This window comes from Crinia signifera, chromosome 1, assembly GCF_055691185.1.
Source record: "Crinia signifera chromosome 1, ASM5569118v1, whole genome shotgun sequence".
Taxonomy (NCBI): Eukaryota; Metazoa; Chordata; class Amphibia; order Anura; family Myobatrachidae; genus Crinia; species Crinia signifera.
In genome coordinates, this window is record NC_139217.1 from 450,323,870 (window position 1) to 450,346,352 (window position 22,483).

The 22,483-nt window shown below is 46.3% G+C and overlaps 1 protein-coding gene across 2 annotated transcripts in view; it reads right to left on the reverse strand.

Annotated features, from left to right (window-relative positions):
- Positions 1 to 22,483, reverse strand: part of WDR70 (WD repeat domain 70) — a 224,949-nt gene that overhangs the window by 45,653 nt on the left and 156,813 nt on the right. The gene's annotated exons all lie outside the window — the stretch shown is intronic.

Here is a 22,483-nt window from a genome sequence, read left to right on the forward strand (position 1 = left end):
ATATACTAAAAATACAAAAACTAAGACATGACATGTACATTGTGTTCACAACCTTTGCCACGAAGCTCAGATAAATTTGATCTCAGGTGCATGCTGTTTCCACTGATCATCCTTGAGATGTTCCTACGGCTTAATTGGAGTCCAAATGTGGAAAATTCTGTTGGACAAGATTTGGAAAGGTGCATACCTGTCTATGGGGCAGATTTATTAAGCTTGGAGAAGAGATAAACTGGAGATAGAGCAGAGAAAAGGTAAAAGGAGATAAAGCACCAACTAATCAACTCCCAACTGTTTTTTCCAAACACAGCTGATTTGCTGGTGCTTTATCTCCTTTTACCTTTTCTCCGCTTTATCTCCAGTTTATCTCTTCTCCAAGCTTAATAAATCTGCCCCTAAATAAGGTCCCACACTTGACAGTAAATACAAGGGGCTCTCTCTATCATACCTCTTTCACGCCAGCATTAATAACCTGCATTTTTGCATGAAAGCACAAGAAAACTGGGGTTTGCAGGCAGTGTAAACACCTTGACTCAGGTCATGAAACCCAGGACTTCAACCCGGTATATGTTCTGGGTTGTACCGTCTTCAACCGGATGGAGGTGCTGTGTAAACGGGTAACCCGGGTCGATGTGACCCGGGATCCATTCACTGCAATGGAAAAGTTGTCTTCTTCCAGCACTGGCTCAGGTCCCGCCTCCAATGACAGCACCCGTCCGGCATTATGCCGGTTGGGGATGCCAGAGTTGGAGCCAGGTCCAAAAACCCGGGTTTGACCCGGCTTTTAGGTGTAAAAAGGGTATAGGTGGTTAGAATTGCAAAGATCTTGAACAGTGTATACTGTAGAACACTGTATTATCGCTTTATATTACAGCTATGGGCATTACTTTATCAAAGGGCTGAGGCTCTTCACCCATAAAACTGGGTAATGCTCACACATAGCGGACCAGTGCGATACGTAGATTGGATGTACGTATATTTGCATAATCATTCTGTTATGCATTCATATTCAGAATGCTGCGTATGTCCTACTTGTGTCAGCTTCCCGTACAGAGAACATGGAGAGTCGATACTACCCCTGGGTGTTCTGCTAGTAGTTATTTAATGCAATGTTTGTCCAGAGAAATGCATTTATGGTACAGAATCTCCTTTTTACCTTGTTTGACAACTACAAAATATTCCTTAATATTCAAGATTATTATCATAGATATATCATTTTCTACCCAATTATTGAATTATTTTTTAAAAGCATGGAAAGGAACAGAAAACAAACTAATTTAATTTCTGCGTAATGTTACCTCCGGCTATTTGGCAAAGAATGCTGAAGTATTTGTGGATTGCGTACGATCCACAGAAAGCGGAGAAACAATGTTGCAATAATGGGCAGCCCTTATTACATGTTTTATATGAATTTAATCGGAGGGTGTAAAATAGTTTTTTATTTATTTTTTTAAATAAGATCACAAACTTTTTAGAAGCACAAAGCATTCAGATATTTTCCAGTCACTCCAACATGTCAAGCGTGCTATACCCATACTTGCGTGCTTTTGAAAACTAGTTTCAGGGAGATTATAGTTGGTAGTAGAATTTTGCAAAGCGCCCCATTAAGGGGGCGTGTCATGCTCCACCCAAAGGGCGTGTCTAATTCCATATAGGGAGAGATTGTGAAAAGAGATTGTGAACGTGGCACCTAGGGGATGCAGTTAAAATCCCGGCGGTCGGGATCCCGACCGCCGAAATCCCAACACTTTCTCCCTCCGTGGGTGTCCACGACACCCCTGGAGGGAGAATAAATTAGCGTGCCGAGCGTAGCGAGGCACCGGGCCCGCTGCATGGCGAGCGCAGAGAGCCCGCAAGGGGGGGCGATCCACGTCCCCCCCTTGTCGGGATTTCGGCGGTCGGAATTCCGGCGTCGGGATTTTGAATGCCGGGATCCCGACCGCCGGGATTTCATACTGAATCCGCACCTAGAAGCGTGGGTGTGTACTGATACATCTGAGGGGAATCATTTAAATTGACTTATATCCAAATGTAGATGAGCCCCAAAGCAGTTAGTAAGAGATCTATACAGTACTTGGTAAAGTGCTGGGAAATGGTGCTGATGATGATGATTCAATGTAAATGTATCTACAGTCGGGCAAAAAAGTATTTAGTCAGCCACCAATTGTGCAAGTTCTCCCACTTAAAAAGATGAGAGAGGCCTGTAATTTTCATCATAGGTATACCTCAACTATGAGAGACAAAATGAGGAAAAAAAATTCCGAAAATGACATTGTCTGATTTTTAAAGAATTTATTTGCAAATTATGGTGGAAAATAAGTATTTGGTCAATAACAAAAGTTCATCTCAGTACTTTGTTATATACCCTTTGTTGGCAATGACAGAGGTCAAACGTTTTCTGTAAGTCTTCACAAGGTTTTCACAAACTGTTGCTGGTATTTTGGCCCATTCCTCCATGCAGATCTCCTCTAGAGCAGTGATGTTTTGGGGCTGTCGCTGGGCAACACGGACTTTCAACTCCCTCCAAAGATTTTCTATGGGGTTGAGATCTGGAGACTGGCTCGGCCACTCCAGGACCTTGAAATGCTTCTTACGAAGCCACTCCTTTGTTACCCGGGCAGTGTGTTTGGGATCGTTGTCATGCTGAAAGACCCAGCCACGTTTCATCTTCAATGCCCTTGCTGATGGAAGGAGGTTTTCACTCAAAATCTGACGATACATGGCCCCATTCATTCTTTCCTTTACACGGAGCAGTCGTCCTGTTCCCTTTGCAGAAAAACAGCCCCAAAGCATGATGTTTCCACCCCCATGCTTTACAGTAGGTATGGTGTTCTTTGGATGCAACTCAGCATTCTTTCTCCTCCAAACACGACGAGTAGAGTTGTTACCAAAAAGTTCTATTTTGGTTTCATCTGACCATATGACATTCTCCCAATCCTCTTCTGGATCATCCAAATGCTCTCTAGCAAACTTCAGACGGGCCTGCACATGTACTGCCTTTAGCAGGGGGACACGTCTGGCACTGCAGGATTTGAGTCCCTGGCGGTAGCCTTTGTTACTTTGGTCCCAGCTCTCAGCAGGTCATTCACTAGGTCCCCCCGTGTGGTTCTGGGATTTTTGATCACCGTTCTTGTGATCATTTTGACCCCACGGGGTGAGATCTTGCGGGGAGCCCCAGATCGAGGGAGACTATCAGTGGTCTTGTATGCCTTCCATTTCCTAATAATTGCTCCCACAGTTGATTTCTTCACACCAAGCTGCTTACCTATTGCAGATTCAGTCTTCCCAGCCTGGTGCAGGTCTACAATTTTGTTTCTGGTGTCCTTTGACAGCTCTTTGCTCTTGGCCATAGTGGAGTTTGGAGTGTGACTGTTTGAAGTGTTGGACAGGTGTCTTTTATATAGATAAAGAGTTCAAACAGGTGTCATTAATACAGGTAACGAGTGGAGGACAGAGGAGCCTCTTATAGAAGAAGTTACAGGTCTGTGAGAGCAAGAAATCTTGCTTGTTTGTTTTTGACCAAATACTTATTTTCCACCATAATTTGCAAATAAATTCTTTAAAAATCAGACAATGTCATTTTCTGGATTTTTTTTCCTCATTTTGTCTCTCATAGTTGAGGTATACCTATGATGAAAATTACAGGCCTCTCTCATCTTTTTAAGTGGGAGAACTTGCACAATTGGTGGCTGACTAAATACTTTTTTGCCCGACTGTATCTCTCATTCCGTTTTTCCCAAAAAAATTTACAGTGTAATGTGGGATAGGTGACATGAGGGAGATTGCTAGACTAATGAGGGAGAGAGGGAGATTGCTGCTATGTCAGGGAGTCTCCTGCAGAATGCAGGAGGGGAGGTAACTATGGTGTCACAGTGTAATGTGGGCTAGGTGATATGAGGGAGATTGCTAGACTAATGAGGGAGAGAGGGAGATTGCTGCTATTTCAGGGAGTCTCCTGCAAAATGCAGGAAGGGAGGTAACTATGATGTAACAGTGTAATGTGGGCTAGGTGACATGAGGGAGATTGCTAGACTAATGAGGGAGAGAGGGAGATTGCTGCTATTTCAGGGAGTCTCCTGCAAAATGCAGGAAGGGAGGTAACTATGATGTAACAGTGTAATGTGGGCTAGGTGACATGAGGGAGATCCCTAGACTAATGAGGGAGAGAGGGAGATTGCTGCTATGTCAGGGAGTCTCCTGCAGAAGGGGAGGTTACTATGATGTAACAGTGTAATGTGGGCTAGGTGACATGAGGGAGATTGCTAGACTAATGAGGGAGAGAGGGAGAATACTGCTATGTCAGGGAGTCTCCTGCAGAATGCAGGAGAGGAGGTAACGATGATGTAACAGTGTAATGTGGGTTAGGTGACATGGGGGAGATTGCTTGAATAATGAGGGAGAGAGGGAGATGCGGCCACTATCAAAATTCCCTGGTATAGCCTGCAGTATACAATGAACTAGGGCCCTGATTCTAAGTGACTTGGTCCTCGGCATGTTCGCACAGGGGCACCGATGTTTAAGCTCTGTACATATTCGCATGTGCAGGGCTGCTGTGTGGGTACCTTCAGCGACTTACACAGTCACTATGGTGCTCGAATGGGGAGGGGGGAGGGTATGTGGAGACGGGCAGTCTCATATTGACTGACTTAGATTTGTAAGATGGTTATAAATCAAATGATTTCGCCCCGCACGCTACCCTGTGATAGAGGATGTTTATGCAAAACATCCATTCGCACGCCCGGCGGGTGGTGTTAGAAAGCTCGCTAAGCAGTGAATTACCGCTGTTTAGCGAGCCAACCAGAATCACCCCCTAGCTTAAGACTATGGAGCAATAAAATGAACTATGCCTCTGTAAGGGAACTTGTACCTGTAATTCTGTCCCTGTGACTGTCACACGCTGATGCATAAAGTGAGGCTACTTAGTGATAAGTATCTAGACTTTAGTAAAGCTTTTGACACTGTCCCACATCGCAGACTGTTAAATAAACTTGAAAGCTTGGGATTGGATTCTAAGATAGTTGAATGGATAAGAGCGTGGTTGCAGGACAGAAAACAGAGAGTTGTAGTAAACGGAGTACAGTCAAAGGAGGGAAAGGTTACAATATCTTTATTGGTGATATTGCAAATGGAATTGAGGGTAAAATGTGCCTTTTTGCAGATGACACAAAGGTATGCAACAGGGTAGACACACCAGGAGGGGTAAAACAAATGATTGAGGATCTAGGTAGATTAGAGAAATGGTCAAGAGAATGGCAACTACAGTTTAATGCCAAAAAATGCAAAATCATGCACTTGGGTCTCAGAAATCCAAAGACTCAATATAGTATAAATGGCACTATAATGGAAACTACTGAGGAAGAGAGGGATCTAGGTGTCACTATTTCAGGGGACTTAAAAGCAGGTAGGCAATGTAACAAAGCAATGAAGAAGGCAAGTCAGATGCTTGGTTGCATAGGGAGAGGTATCAGCAGTAGAAATAAAGAAGTAATAATGCCACTGTATAGGTCATTGGTACGACCTCACCTAGAGTATTGTGTTCAGTTCTGGAGGCCATATCTCCAGAAGGATATAAATACATTAGAGACTGTACAAAGAAGGGCAACTAAAATGGTGCATGGCCTACATCACAAAACGTACCAGGAAAGACTAAAAGACCTTAATATGTATAGTTTAGAGCAGAGAAGGGAAAGGGGGGACATGATAGAAACGCTCAAATATATCAAGGGTTTTAACAAGGTACAGGTGGGAGACATTCTTCACAGGAAGAGGAGCAACAGAACACAAGGACATGCACTGACACTAGAGGGAGGAAGATTCAGAGGAAATATGAGGAAGAATTACTTCACAGAAAGAGTAGTAGATAAGTGGAATAGCCTCCCATCAGAGGTGGTAGACGCAAATACAGTAGTACAATTTAACCATGCTTGGGATAGGCATAGTGATATCCTTACAAAATAATAAGGATCAAATATGGTTTGAGGTAACATGTTTAAAAAAGGGGCAGACTAGATGGGCCAAGTGGTTCTTATCTGCTGTCAAATTCTATGTTTCTATGTTTCTATCCCTCCTCTGTGGCGCACTCTTCATAAATAGCCATTCCTATATAAAGCAATCTCGTGCGCACTGCAAAGCATTCCCCCAGAAACACAGTCTCTCACACGGCCAGCTCATTACTCTGTGCAGGTTCTGTGACAATCATGCCTATTTCAGTTCATTAGGTGAGACGTGTCGGGGAATGCTACGGTTCCTGGATAATATGTAACACATGGAAACTATTTGCTAAGCCAAAAATAACTGAAATCCAACATACTGTACGGTAAAGCTTGTATCAGTGGCAGAAACGGAACACTCATTTGTACATTGTGATGACTGTAAGTGTCGTTTGTGTGAACCAGAGTACCGTACGGACGGCCAGACAGATGTTTTACCTCATGAAAAGTGCACATCACACCGTGAAACATTCACGGAAACGTGCCTGCCGCTGGCATTCCCAGCAGTTTCCGGTGTAAAAACTTCTCGCACCCGTCACATGCCAAGTTATTAGTATAGCTATTTTTGCACCTGTTCGGACCTAAAAAAATGTGTCAAATTAGATTCATATTAATCTGTCTTCCACTAATCTTTGCATATAGCTGGCCACCACCACCGCGGTAACACCTGCCTGCATCAATGACTTTCAAATGCCCTGTTCGGAATGATTCGAGCCGGAGATGTGGAAGTTTGTGATGGTGGTAGGACAGGGGTATTCAACATGAGGCCCCTCCAGCTGCTGCGGAACTACGCACCCCAGCATGTCCTGACACAGTTTTAGCATTCCCTAATTGCAAAACTGTGGCAGGGAATGCTGGGATGCCTAGTTACACAGCACCACAGTGTATGGTAATTAGGAGACAGGGGACATCATTCACTCTAGTGAAAGGTTAATGGTGGATACGCTCTAACAGAGAGTATATCTAGCAACTAGGGCAGTACGAACAGTGTAATCAAGGGCGTAACTACCATAGGTGCAAGGGGTGCAGCTGCTATGGGGCCCAGAGCTGAAGGGGCCCATCTTTGCTGTCTAAATAATATTTTTGACATACATTTATTACCATCAGTTGCTTAATAGGGGCCCCTTACAAACTTTTGCTATGGGGCCCACGAATATCTAGGTACGTCTCTGGGTGTAATGGTTAGCATTACTGCCTCAGCACTGAGGTCATGGGTTCGATTCCCACCATGGCCCTTACTGTGAGGAGTTAGTATATTCTCCCCGTACTTGCGTGGGTTTCCTTCAGATACTCTGGTTACCTCCCACAATCCAAAAATATACTGGCAGGCTAATTGGCTCCCAACAAATTAACCCTAGATTGACTGTGTGTGCATGTACATGTGGAAGGAAATATAGATTGTAAGATCCACTGGGGCAGGGACTGATGTGAATGTTCAAATATTCTCTGTAAAGCGCTGCAGAATCTGTGTGCGCTATATAAGAAACTGTTAATAAATAAATCAACAAAGTAGGGGTTTCTTTTAAATAAGTTATCTGTGTGTTACGGTCGCATTGTGCCAGACAGCCGCCGCCCCCCAAAATCCCCCCCCCCCACACACACACACACTGGCATTTAATTATCATGATTCATGGCTTTTTTAGGGAGGGGGCGGGGCTAAAATCACACAAATCACAAATGATGTTGAGATCAGGCCCCGCCACCCCAAGTGCTGCTCATAGTCTCCTCTAAAGACTCAAAAAGTAGGTAAGCCTGCACAGAATAAAGGCATGCAGCATTTCATTAATCAGCAGAAGCTGCTTGTGCTCCATATTCATTTTGCAAATAAGACGCTATTTAACGGAAAAAGTCGCAAAAAATACGCCTGGTGCTACAGAATCACATTGCCCAAACGTGTTATGTGTAATGCGACTTGTATTGCATGGAGGATTAATGTATGTGGACACAAATGTATTTAAATTATATAAATTGTGTATTATGGGCCTTATTCAGGTTCACGCGCAGAAATGGAAAATAAGGAGATTTTCGCATGCACGGGCTTCACAGCGCGATCACGTCCCGGAAGGATGCAATTGCACTTTGAGTGACAGAGGAGAGCGTTGGTGGGGAGGCACAGCTGGGAATTTCCAGGGTTGCATGTCTGAAAGTGGTATAAGACGCATATTGAGCGAAAAAGACAGTCACTACAAGCAAAGCTGCATGAGATCTGGCGCACTGAGAAGGGCTGTTGGCACATTAGTGTATGAGGACACATCTGCATTTATGTACAAGCAATGCAGCAGTTATATGGGGGCTTATAACCCGGGTTAATCAACCCAGCAATTTGACGGGTTATAAGAAGTGTTAAACCCAGTTCACGCTCTGTATAACACTGGTGACCTGTGTTTAATGTGAAAGTATCTGACCCGGGTTGTTGCCGGGATCAACATCCCGGATCTGACCCAGCATTGCGATCTGAAAGGGGGTATTTTTGACGGTGACTTTGGATTGTTTTTAAAGCTTTTGCAGCGATTTAAATTTTCACTATATACAGTTAATAAAATTTTCTCTCTTCCAAAACATATGCTTGCTTATTACAATACAAATGCTGAAGAACCACAGGGATTACCCATCCAGATTGTAAAACTCAATATTAAATCCCTGCTACATATTTTAATAAATCATCAAGTGCGATTTGTAAATAAACCAATAAAATTCCTCGATATTACTTACAGCACCTATAAAACGCACCTCTCTGATCCGCCGCAGGCCTGAGAACCAAGCAGCGGATTACAGCCGTTCACTAAACAATGGATTACCGCTAAGTCACATTGAGACATTTACAGAGCTCGCCGTCCCCGTGGTTTAGATTTTACTATGAAAAGAATCAGAAGTGTAAGAAGAGCGCCAATAAAGCTGTAAGGAGGTGTGTGCTGCAATTCATACACTGTAAAACCCAACATGATAAACCGCGCAATGTGCTGGCACCGCGACACTAACAAATCAGGTCCCCAAACTAGGATTTGTTATTCTACATATACTGACAGTGTAACGGTCTTTAGAATCTTAATGCATGAGATGTTTATTTATATAAACCCCAGGCAGTTGTGTAACGCTATCTCTATAGGTAAGGGATTAGCTGGGGATGGCGGATGCAATTCCCAGTAGCAGCCTGTCTTATGTCACAGCGGTCACATCCAATTTAATCAGTCATATTCAGGCGTGCAGGCCTGCATCTATTATATCAATTAGCGGACATCGCCGGTACACAGCGTCTTCACTGACACAGCGCATAAAGCGTGTCTCCTGATACAGGCTGCTAATACATCAATATTACCGTTCCACATCCTCATTCAGGGGGGTGTAGAGCAAACCTCCCGAATGGGACAAGTGGACTGTTTTCCATGGGTGATACCTACGAAAGACCAGAGTTCAGGATGCCAGTGGTCAGAATAGGAATGGCAGAATCCCGAAGGAGGGAGTCCCAACAGGGGTCAGGTGGGTATACTTTGCCCCCCCCCCCCCCCCCCACCCTCCCTTCTGGCAGCCTAACTCTCCCTGCTAGTAAGTAAACCTAGCATCTGTACCCCGCCACCTAAACCTAACCTCCCCTCAGTATAACCCCAAGCCCCCCCACTAGTGTCTAAACCTAACCCCCCTTTCCCAGCCTGACCCTAACCTGCCCTGCATAATCAACGACCTAGATGCAACTGCCGGCATTCCACCGTCGACATCCGGACTCTTTCAAAGTTATGGCGCTGGCTTTTGAAGGCAGCTGGGATGCCGGCGTTGGCATACTGAATGCTGGCATCCCACTCATAGCAACCAATCACCTTATTACTCACAGTATCCAGCACATTCTATTAGTGTTCATTCTAGTACCCCACCGCTTTTAAAACCCGTGCAGTTCCTCTTCCCTGCCTGGGGTGTCGCTGTCTGCTATGGTGTTTATCACATTGTGGACTGTATCTCAGTACAGACCAGACTGTATCAGAAATGCCTAAAGCAGACAGCGACACCTCAGGCAGGGGGGAGGAACTGCACGGGTTTTGAAAGGTGGAGGGTGCTAGAATAAACACTATTCTATAAAAGGGTAACTAGACCACCACTTCTCTTAAGAAGGTTTAATGGACTGTTGCAATAATGACCCCCCGTATCTGAGACTATAGACTGTTTAGGAGATGCATCAAGCCTTGAAGAGAGATAAAGTGTTAAAGCCATAAACGTTGAACACCGATTATCCAACACCTGATGGTCCGGAACCTCCTTTAATCCAGAAAGATCAGGTGCCGGGGGAATTTAAGATTGTCAAAGTGTTAGATTGTAGAATGGGCTGTGGGAAGGCTTAGAAGGAATTAGAATGGCAGTGGGAGGGTTTAGACGGTGTCAAGATGAAGAAGGAGAATGGCGTTGTGGGGGTGGGCGCGCTGCGAGGACTGAGAGCTTGGATGCCCAACAAGTGGGGGACAAGTTGCAGAGGGGGGTGTGGCGTAAGAGCAAATCATGCTGTGGTGGTCATGTTGCGCGGGGGGGGGGGGGTCCCTGCTTTAAGATGGCACCACCACTGCTGATAATCTGGCAAAATCAGTAATCCAGCCCAGTGGCGATGATGCCGGCTAATCGGTATTCAACCTGCACTAACAATACAAAACACAAAGTCATAAGAAACTGGACCCTATAAGTCATTACACCGGTGAAACTAAAGTCAGTCCTATAATAACATCTGTAGTTAAAGGTGACATTAAAGCTAATTGACTGCACCAATATACAAGGACAGGTGACCATGCAGTGTCTGTGGACGTCCCTGTAACACGTGACACAAAGTGAGGTCATAGTGACAGCTTAAGCGTTTCGTGTCCAGCTTTCCGTTCCAAGGTCACTTTGATATAAAAGTCGGGGTTATGGTTTCAACGTACAAAATATTCCTGCAACAAGAGACCGTGGCTTAGTGCAGACACCATGTTGGGCGCATGAGGCATCCGGTATATCAGGAGCCAATACGGTGTCAGTGATTCAGGGAAACCTACGCCGGGGATGTTATGTGGACGCGCGCCTTCATGCTATTACATGTCTGCATATTGGGTGCTCAAGTGACTCCTGGAGATTACAGCATTGGCCGATCATAGACTTCTGTCTGACTGCTCCAAAAGGTGACCGCCAAACTGACGGACGGCCAGAGAGCCGTCCCTTTTGCACCAGACGGCCGAAGGTGGTCACAGACTGAACGGATATTCACTGCTGCGGTAGAAAATGACCTGTTACTTAATATTGGATGGAGCAAAGTGAATTTAAATACAGGGTGGCTCTGTTTTCCCCACTGGCCGGGAGCAGAGGTTAGGATACAGGATGGAATGACTGCGATGAGGCATCAAACAGGGCTCATCCTCACTTGGCAGGACATGTTAGAGGCGGCTAACAAGTGTCAGATCATCAAAGCCAGCAGCTCCAGCACGCACCTTCTACTTACTCGCATGGACATTCCTCCTGGCCTGGCAAGAGTCCATATCCAAAAAAGAGGATTACATTTCAGAGAAAGGAAGTGAAGGGAAATAGCAGACGAGTCTTTCTGCAGCGGCTAAATATGGAATACATGATGAAAAGTTCTGCTTTCTGAAGGCTCCGCTACCTCGGCTGATGAGCGGGTGCACGGAGCGAAACACAGTATAAGAAGGGGCATGGGAAGGCGTCAGATCTGGGTACGGCGCCACCCATGGGCTCCGGCATCAGGTCTGGGGTGCCTCTGCTGATTTAGGCTAATTTCTCAGAGATAAACCGCAGGACAACAGAATAGCAGAGATGGGATACGGTGTCGACCACTGTAGTTGAACACATGAAATAGGTCGGCATGGCTGAGGTCAACAGGGTAGGTCGACATAAGCGTTAGATTGACAATGGGAAGGTCGACAACCAAACGGTCAACACAAGTTTTTCACGTGTTTTTTTTTTTTTGGAGTCAACATGACAACCTAATGCTTGTGTCAATCTTCCAATCCTGTCAAACTATTTCAGGTGTCTACCTAAGCCCTGTCGACCTCCAGTGGTCGACAGGGCTTAAGCATGTCGACCTAAACACGGGTCGAACCAATGCCCCATGCCCAGCCTGTCGTTTGTATATGCATTGGTTCCATCATTCTCACCCTTCACCATCTACAGCTTTTGAAAATGAATATCAGATTAGCACTTATTCAGACAGCAGTGTGTTCTCAGGTCCATCTCTTAGAACGTTGGCATTCACTATGTCGAAATTTGTTAATGCCGACATCAGATTATCGACCGTTGTTTTCTCGAAGTGGTTAGAACACCAACGCCTGTAAAGTAACATTATGCACTAAATGCAGACATAGTGAAAATTACTGTTAGCGCTAAATTAGCCTCAAAGATATTGTTGCCATACCGACCATGTTGACATTTCATGTCAACATGGTCGGTATGCTGAACATACCGACATGCTCTCTGAGTACTTGTGTATTATCTGGGCGCCCGATTTTTTCATTGCATGCCACTATTTAAGGCATGTTATGCGATGCGATTTTTCATTGTAAAGACCCGATTTTTATTTGTATAGTCACCCATGGGTGATTTCATACCCCCACTATCCAACTACGCATGAAGTTGATTTTATATAGTGTGGCGAGAGCAGCGAGCCACCGAGCCCGAAGCGTGGCGAGCCCCACGAGGGGACGCGGAATACATGTAAAGTAATCTGCGTCCCCTCGTGGGGCTCGGTGGCTCGCTGCGCTCGCCACACTATATAAAATCAACTCCATGCGTAGTTGGATAGTGGGGGTATGAAATCACCCATGGGTGACTATACAATTAAAAATCGGGTCTTTACAATGAAAAATCGCATCGCATGAATTGTATGCCACTATATTGCATGCGATGCGATGCAATGAAAAAATCGGGAGCCCAGATATTACATACCGTAAGTACCCTCTCTGTCAAAATGACAACCATGTGGACATCCTCATGTTGACACTATGAATGTCGGTATAACATAATGAACCCGTACACACACTGCCATACTGTGCAGTATGTGCAGACAGCCCTTGGAATGTAAGCTCTGACGAGCAGGGCCCTTTCTCCTCATGTGCTTTTCTAAGAACATATCTCTGCCACTGTTATAATTGCCTCAGTGTTCGCTGCTGCAAATGTCTTATCTATTATGTACGTGTCCTAAATTGCATTTGTACTGTAAATGTTATATCTTTTTTTTGCTCATAAATATATATAAAAGTCGGGGTTATGGTTTCAACGTACAAAATATTCCTGAAACAAGAGACCGTGGCTTAGTGCAGACACCATGCTAAAGCTACAACGGTTGGCTGATATAATATATAATATTATATATATATATTGCAAGTTTCTAAAGCTTCAGCAGAAGTACCTATGGTACTGATCAGTGTTTATTGAAAAAATATATAGCAAATAAGAGAGCGCACTGTGTTGATCAATTTGTAAATTTTTACTGAACAATTTAGAAATACATTTAATACATTTATAAAAAATACAATAAAATAAAATTAAATAAACAGACAATTAATTTAAAAATATGTGCATAAAGCACTAGAAATTCATTAAAACCTTCCGACCGTGAATTAATTTGTAGTTAGCCAGATTGGTAATTTGTGCCTTCAATTTTAACAGTTCCTGAGGAATCAATAATGCAGTTCCTTTAAATATATTGTACTGATGTACAGCTGATAGCTATCAGTTAGGCGATGCTCCTTATTGTAAAAAACAGGTTATATTAACAAGAGACCGTGGCTTAGTGCAGACACCATGCTAAAGCTACAACGGTTGGCTGATATAATATATAATATTATATATATATATTGCAAGTTTCTAAAGCTTCAGCAGAAGTACCTATGGTACTGATCAGTGTTTATTGAAAAAATAAATCAAGGGTGCTAGGAAATTCTTTAAAGAATAAATCCCCTTGCACTGCTAAAGAGCAGCGGGATGGGAAGTAGTGGAACGGTGTCAGTCGATAGTGAATCAGAGCTGTGTGCAGTCCCTATGGGACTGATCAATGAAGACTGGAAACAGCCTGACACTCGCTGACAGAGAGGTCTTATATCCACATGCAAGGGGAGGTTCCTTCAATCGGACTCAATGAGACTTTGCACTAGACATAGGAAAGACTGACAATATGACCAGACCAGGTGCTAACAGCCATCTCTGCACGTGTCAGTCAAGGTCACACAGAAGCATGTATATAGTCTATATCAGTGGTCTCCAACCTTTTTTGGGTCGGGAGCTACTCGCGACAAAATAAACCGCCCGAAGAGCTACTAAAGTAAAAAACTTTTAAAAATCTGCATAATATCCCAAAAAATGCCCTTTACACATAATGCCACAAACTGTAATGCCCCTGACACATTATGCCACACACTGCAATGCCCCAAAACATACCTCCCAACACTGGAGGCAGAGGAGAAGAGTCATCTGCGCGTGCCGAAGGCACGCGCCAAAAATTAGAAGGTTCAGCTACTACCGTGGAACTCCTGCGAGGCTACATCCCCCATTTTTTCCGCTAGGTTGGGGGCATAGTCAGCTCTAAGAGCTGTAGCCACATGGGGTGCAGCCATGGAAAATGGGGGTGTGATACACATATGCCCTCAATAGTGCAGTGCCAGATACACATGACCACAATAGTGCAGTCCGTGATACCCATTATAAATATGCCCCGCACCGTGATGCTCCATTATACAAATGCCCTGCACCGTGATGCTCCATTATACAAATGCCACACCGTGATGCTCCATTATGCATATGCCACAATGTGAAGCTCCATTATACAAATGCCCCACAGCGTGATGCACCATTATACATGTGCCACACCGTGATGCTCCATTATGCATATGCCACACACCGTGATGCACCATTATACATATGCCACACACCGTGATGCACCATTATACATATGCCACACATATGTTGTCCATTATACATATGCCACACACCGTGATGTCCATTATACATATGTCACACACCGTGATGCACCATTATACATATGCCACACCATGATACTCCATTATACATATGCCCCACACCGTGATGCACCATTATACATATGCCACACCGTGATACTCCATTATACATATGCCCCACACCTTGATGCTCATTAAACATGTGCCACACAAATGATGCCCATTACACATATTGCACACAATGTCCCACAGTAAGGCTTCTAATAAAAAAATGTAAATTACCTGCTTGCTGTCAGGGGTTCATGCTCATTGACAAGGGGGTCACTGCTTGCCCCCTCCACTATGCCCGTCTTCACATGGGCATAATAACTCTTCTCCCCCTGTCGTGGAACGGCGACTCAGCGGTCGCATCAACCCCCCCTCCCGGAGCAGGTGAGGCTCCATTCCCCCCCTGTTATGGAGCAGTGCCATACCTAGCACCGGCCCTGCCACCACCACCACCAGTTGCCTGTCCGGGGCAAAGTACACACCCCCCTGGCCCAGGTCTCCCGCAGCACGTGCTGGCTCAGGCTGCACTTGGTGTGCAGGTTGTTGGAGGAGAAGGCTCTGACGGTGGACTGCGCCCTCCGGCTGAAGCACAGAATGCGGGGCGCCTTGCAAAGTCTCCCCCGGTGGGCAGCAGTGCGCGGCGGATTGTGCGGTCCCCCCCTTAGCAGGTGAGCGGCGGGCAGGCGGGCGGCGGGGCGCTCTGGCACCGGCCCTGCCCCCACACCATGCTAGAAGTCATATTTGACTTCTAGCATATGACTGGGAACACAGCGCTGCAGCGTTACCCGGAAGTGCCGGGAGCGCTTAGCGCGGTGCTCCCTGTCAGACGCTAGAGGTCAAATATGACTTCTAGCGCCTGCTGTCTCCTCTGGTCCCCGTAACATGGAGGACTACAGCGGGGGTGACGGCGGCTGTAGCGGGGCAAGGCGGCGGCTATAGCGGCGGCTATAGCGCCGCAACCCAGCGGCAACAGCGGGCGGGCAGGCAGGCAGCAGTGGTCGAGCCACCCGTTTCGCTCAGGCGAGCTACCGGTAGCTCGCGAGCGACGGGTTGGCGACCACTGGTCTATATTATGTCCTAGTAACATGCAAACACATTCATGGAGAGTTGTGTTCAACACAAGCCGCTGACCCCGGACTGGTGAGCTCATAGCGCTCCGCACAGCTCATAACAAGAACACTCACAGAAATAAGTGCACGCTAACGTTGCATTGCATAAAATAATAACACAAATATCATATTATATACACACACACACACACACACACACACACACACACACACACACACACACACACACACACACACACACACACACACACACCTCCCAACTGTCCGGCTTTCTGCAGGAACATCTTGTTTTTTGGGGATGTGGGGCCGGAAGTGTGGAGTCCCCCCTGTCCCACAGCATGTATTCATGCCCCACAACGGCAAAAATAGGGGGTGTGGCCTAGTGGGAGCATCGCAAGTATAGGCCATGCCCCCTTTTCGCTAGGCAACGCCCCCAAAATTTTCGTCGCGCATGAGTGTCTTTCTTCCTGTCTCATCAAAGTTGGAAGCTATGCATACATATACTAGTTACCAGCACATATTAGTAATGTTAGGGCTGGCGATTGTGCTCCCTGAGTGGAGAAACACTTGAATTACATTGTCACGTGTTATCTAGTGGCCGATGGCATGCAAAACACTTGAATTCCCCCCACAGATGTAAGGAGCATAGTTAGCCTTTTCTTATGGGATGCAGTCGTTAGGTCGGATGCAGTCGTTTGGTCAACACTGTATTGTCGTCAGGGACTGAAGGTCGATAGGGTCCTTAGGTCAACAATGCAGAAGGTTGACACAGGTTTTTTTTATGAACAGACGGTAGTTCATGCCATCCACTAGGGCATGGAGGGAGAATAGAACAGTGTGCCCAGCGGAAAGAGGCACCGAGCTCGAAGCATGGCGACCGCAGTGAGCGATGCAAGAGGCTGCCGTATGCTTACACAGTGTCCAGGACTAGACGTCTACAGTTAGACATATTAAAAAAGAAAAAAAAAAAGGGTACTTCTTTACTTTCACGGCGCCAGCATGGCGCCGCGCTACTTCCGGGTTACGCTCGCCACAAACTAAGTAAAATAAACGAAGTTAACGCCATGCCAACATGGATAGTTCATACCTCCACTATCCATGTTGGCATGGAGTTGATTTTAATTAGCGTGGCGAGCGTAGCGAGCCACCGAGCCCGCAGCGTGGGCGAGCGAAGTGAGCCCCGCAAGGGGACTCTGACGCGTGCCGCCATGCTGGCGCCTTGAAAGTAAAGAAGTACCAAAAAAAGTGTCGACCTTCTGCATTGTTGACATTCTGCCTGTCAACCTTCCGGTGTCGACCTAAGGATTGTCGACCTAATGACCCATACCCTTTTCTTATATAGGAGGATAAACAGTACTGTGCAGGCGTGGGAAATACAGCAAAGTAATGTGGGCTACACACCAGGACGATATGGCCCAAAACTAGTCAATTTAGATACAATCTTGACCGATTGTATGTGAATCGGCCGTGTTTTGGGCCATTTCGCTGTCCTTTCGATGGGATCCCGATCTGATGTGCGGCCCCGAGGGTCTGAGATCCTACCTGCTGCAGGTAGGATCTCAGAAACGACCATTGTAGTGGTTGCGGGTCGTGATCGGATTGCGATCACATCAGCGGCATTTTCGCGGCGTGTCGACGGCGCCGTCAGCTCATGAGCGGGTCGTACGTTCCTGTGACAACCCGCTCACAAGCACCATCGTCCTGGTGTGTACCGGGCATAAGAATGCTTTCAGAAATAGAAGTGTTAATACTTTTATCAATTAACAAAATGTAAGGTGAATGAATATAAGAGAAATGTAAATCATATAATTATTTGGTGTGACCGCTCTGTGCCTTCTAACCAGCATCAGCTCTTCTAGGTAGGGTGGCCAATCCCGGGATCGGCGGGATCCCGTGATTCGGCCCCAAAAATTAGCGGGTTTCCAATCCTGGGATTTTGGGATTAGACTGCGCATTTGCACCCGCTTAGACGCTGCCCGGCTTCTTCCGTCCCTGGCTGTGCGGCTCTGCGCAGTGTGACGTGTTCAGAGGTCACTCTGCGCAAGCCACACAGCCGCAACGCCCACCTCTCAAGCATTATATGTGGTGTGCTGGTCTCTGTTTTTTTTGCTCCTCCACTGGAACTTATGTGTATATATATATATACATACATATACACACACTTTACATTTTTAAGCATTAAATTACTCTCATCGACAGGTGGTTTGTAATAATCCTATTCGCTCCCTTCAGCAAATAAATTTCATTTTAAAAAGTCGATTTTCATTATTTTATATAGATTGTACATTGTAAAAATCAACAATAGAATGTTGTACAATACAACATTGTATTGTTGATTTGGTACTCTTTACCTAGAACGGCACCCATCGCGACCATCGAATGCACTAAAAATCGGGTGCGATGCGATGGCCGCGATTTCCCATTTGGGCCAATGTTAAAAATCAAGATTGGACGCGATTTTAGTGTTCAATGCCTCAATCCCCGCGATTTTTACATAGGAAACAATGTTAAATGGGCCACAGAGGCCAAATAGTCACCGTGAAGTCTGAAATGGCCCCCACAATTGTTAACGCCACCCCACGATCAACGTCAACCCGAAGCGTGGCGAGCGCAGCGAGCCCGCGAGGGGCGGCGGTACGCGTCCTCCGACCTTTTCATACCCCCACTATCCACGTCGGCGTGGAGTTGAGAATAGAATAGTGTGGCGAGCGCAGCGAGCCACCGAGCCCGAAGCGAGGGGACGCCGATACCTTCACAGTTATACGCGTCCCCTCGCGGGCTTCACAGGTGTCCGTGGCGACGCGGACACCTGTGAAGCCCGCGAAGGGACGCGTTTACCTGTGAAGGTATCCGCGTCCCCTCGCGGGGCTCGCCGCGCTTTGGGCTCGGTGGCTCGCTGCGCTCGCCACACTATTCTATTCTCAACTCCACGCCGACGTGGATAGTGGGGGTATGAAAAGGTCGGAGGACGCGTACCGCCGCCCCTCGCGGGCTCGCTGCGCTCGCCACGCTTCGGGTTGACGTTGATCGTGGGGTGGCGTTAACAATTGTGGGGGGCCATTTCAGAGTTCAAGGGCACTATTAGGGCTCTGTGGCCCATTTAACATTGTTTCCTATGGCCAAATCGCGGGCATTGAGGCATTTAACAGTAAAATCGCGTCCAATCACCGTTTTAACATTGATCCCTATGGGAAAATCGCGGGCATCGCGTCGCACCCGTTTTTTATGTACCCGCGATGGCCGCGATTTTTTACCCCCGACGCCCGCGATTCCAATCGCGGGCGCCGTTCTAGGTAAAGAGTACCGTTGATTTTCTAAACAAGATTACAGCGATAAAAATGGACCTTTAGTAAATATTACTCCAAAGTGTTTTACATAAAAGCACAGGGCAGCGAGATATATACACACACACACACACACACAGAAATGGCCGCCTTTATAGAGAGATGACTGAGGCTCCAGGTCGTTTCATTAAACAAATGATGGTTTTTCGGCAGCAGCACTTAAAATAATGTTCCACTGAACAGGCTCAATATGGAGAGCCAGCCAGACAGGGGGAAGACCAGTTTATAGAGGAATGTTAAACAAATATGGACTTTTGTTAAAACATTTCATTCTTTGCTGCCATTATACATCAGGTTCACTGAAAGGCCAAATATACCACCTGAATACAAGGATGATGAATCCTTCGGAGTGTTTATCACCTGTATATGTCAGTATAAATTCCTGACATTTCCTCTGCTAATACCCTTTGACTGGGCGAGATTACCAGGAATGAGTGGTGCAGGCTGACGGGCCCAGATTTCCCACACAGGCCCGGGCATAGGAGAAGACATTGTTACCGGTGGTCAACCGCTCGTTTCTCTATACACATTCTCTAGAGCAGTGTTTTTCAACTAGTGTGCCTTGAACTGTTCTCAAGTTTGTCCCCAGATCTAGAGATGCCCAAACCAGATTACAGCCACCACCAGTTCAACTGTTATTTACGGGTCTCTTCTTTTCATGTAAAGGGCCGATGTTTTTTATTTTTGTTACCTATGGGGACAAGTGTGATTGTTTTTTTTCCTGTGGGGATCTCATGGTTTGCCTTCGAAATTTTAAAATCTTGTTTAGTCTGCTGCAAGGTAAAAAGGTTGAAAATCACTGCTCTGGAGTGTTTTCTTGGACCTCCATCTGGGGCTTTTGCAATCTCAAATTAATTACCAATTACTGTTAAAATAAATGTATTTCTTATATCTTGCATACCTCCCAATTTGAAGGAGAAAAAAGTGTGCTCTGCGCTCGGATTCAGCTGCTTTTTAAAAAAAAGTTTGAATTCGGGTTGCTGGAGAAAAAAGCGCTCGTGTATACTGATTATATGGACGTAATATATGATTAAATAGTGGGGTTATATGACAGTAAATAAATGAATAGTGACTGACAATGTGCTTAACCGCTGAAAAGGAAAGGTAGTTAGTAAAATGTTTACAGCCCTTATAGGGCTTTTTGTTGGGAACGAAGATTGCGGGTCCCGGCTGAGGCTGAAGGTTGAGCGCTATAAGTGAAGATCCCCGGCAGGCTTCTAACTGTCCCTAAGCTTACCTAGGTCTTCTGGCTTCAGGCTTCATGCTCCTCTTCTGCGCCGTGTATCTTCCGGACCTCCGCGAGACTGCCGCGATTACCGGAAGTTCGGGTGCGCTGACTTCCGGAATCGGCGGTGTGCGGACTTCAGTGTTCAAGGACAAAGAGAGCAAGTCTCTCGAAACGCGTTGGAGCCGGGGAACACTGAAGTCCGCACACCGCCGATTCCGGAAGTCAGCGCACCCGAACTTCCGGTAATCGCGGCAGTCTCGCGGAGGTCCGGAAGATACACGGCGCAGAAGAGGAGCATGAAGCCTGAAGCCAGAAGACCTAGGTAAGCTTAGGGACAGTTAGAAGCCTGCCGGGGATCTTCACTTATAGCGCTCAACCTTCAGCCTCAGCCGGGACCCGCAATCTTCGTTCCCAACAAAAAGCCCTATAAGGGCTGTAAACATTTTACTAACTACCTTTCCTTTTCAGCGGTTAAGCACATTGTCAGTCACCATTTATTTACTGTCATATAACCCCACTATTTAATCATATATTACGTCCATATAATCAGTATACACGAGCGCTTTTTTCTCCAGCAACCCGAATACCTCCCAATTTATCAAGTCAACAAACGTGTGCACTCTGGGAAGTGACCATGGGCTGGTCCACGCTCCAGCCTTTCCCCCTCCTCCTGAAGGCCTTAGGGCAGGTGGAAGCAGAACCAGCCTGACAGCTACATATGGGATTTATGCCCCAACATTCCTGCCCAGTTGTGACTGTTGGGAGGCATGGTACAGATGCCTCCCATATTATAATTGGTGAGATTGTGTCATAATGGGGAGCATGGCTGGATCGTAGAGAGGGGCATGTTGCAGTATATCCCCTGGGGCCAGACCATTTATTCTAAAGTACTAGGTTACCTCTATCTGCTCTGCAGTGCTGTGGGCATCAATGGTAGGCACGTGTGGATAAAAGTCTACCAACTTTCCTGGCAGTAAAGCAAAATATAGGCGCCTGGAAGGTACATTGAGAGGATGTGTTACAATAGAGGGGAGAGGCGGAACCACCATTGGTGCAGCAGATGCATTGCATCGGGGACCCTGAGGACTAAGGTTCCCAATGCTGCCCAAACCAGCAATGAGTTATCCCATGGCCCTCCCGCAGATCATTTGGAGCAATGTTTGATGAATGGCCCAGTGCAGGAAGCAGGGTGGTGCCCACTGCCTGAGAGACTTGGCTCTTACCTGATAGAGGCGGGGCTGACCTTGTGTTCCAGACTGATAGCACAGTCCTGCCACCTATCAGAGCTGACGATCACAGTCACATGCTGCCTCTAATAACAGCTGTACATTGCTTCTGATTCACTTCTGTCTGTGAATTAAAGGCAGCGCACACCCGGTGTAACTGGCAACTGTGATCCTGTCTCCACCAAGGAGGTGTTCTCCGCACCACGCAGGGGCACTGTGCTTGTACCCATCACTTGTCTTACCCTGTCACTCTCTCCCTGTCACACTCTGCCTCCCCTTGCTTTACACTCACCCTCTGCCTCTCCCTGTCACCCACTGCCGTGTTGCATATTGTGAACTTGGGTTGAGGTGGAGGAGAGGACCTAAATGATATTTTTGCACCTGGGCCTACAACCCACAACTTCTGCCACTGATAGAGGGATTTTGGGCCGTGGATAAAAGTTCAGTTGGGTCATGTTAACTAGAGGGTGGAGGTGGGGTGCGGCAAAAGAGGGGCAAAAAAATTAGCAATTGTGGGCTGGCATTACAAGCCTGGAAGCAATAACCATGTTATTAAAGGCACCGTTAAGAACAGATGTGTTAAATCAGGGCTAATGCAATTTTAAGTGGAACTTGCAGTAGAATTTCACAAAAAAATTGTGCTGCCTGAGGAAGGGACCCAGCGGTCT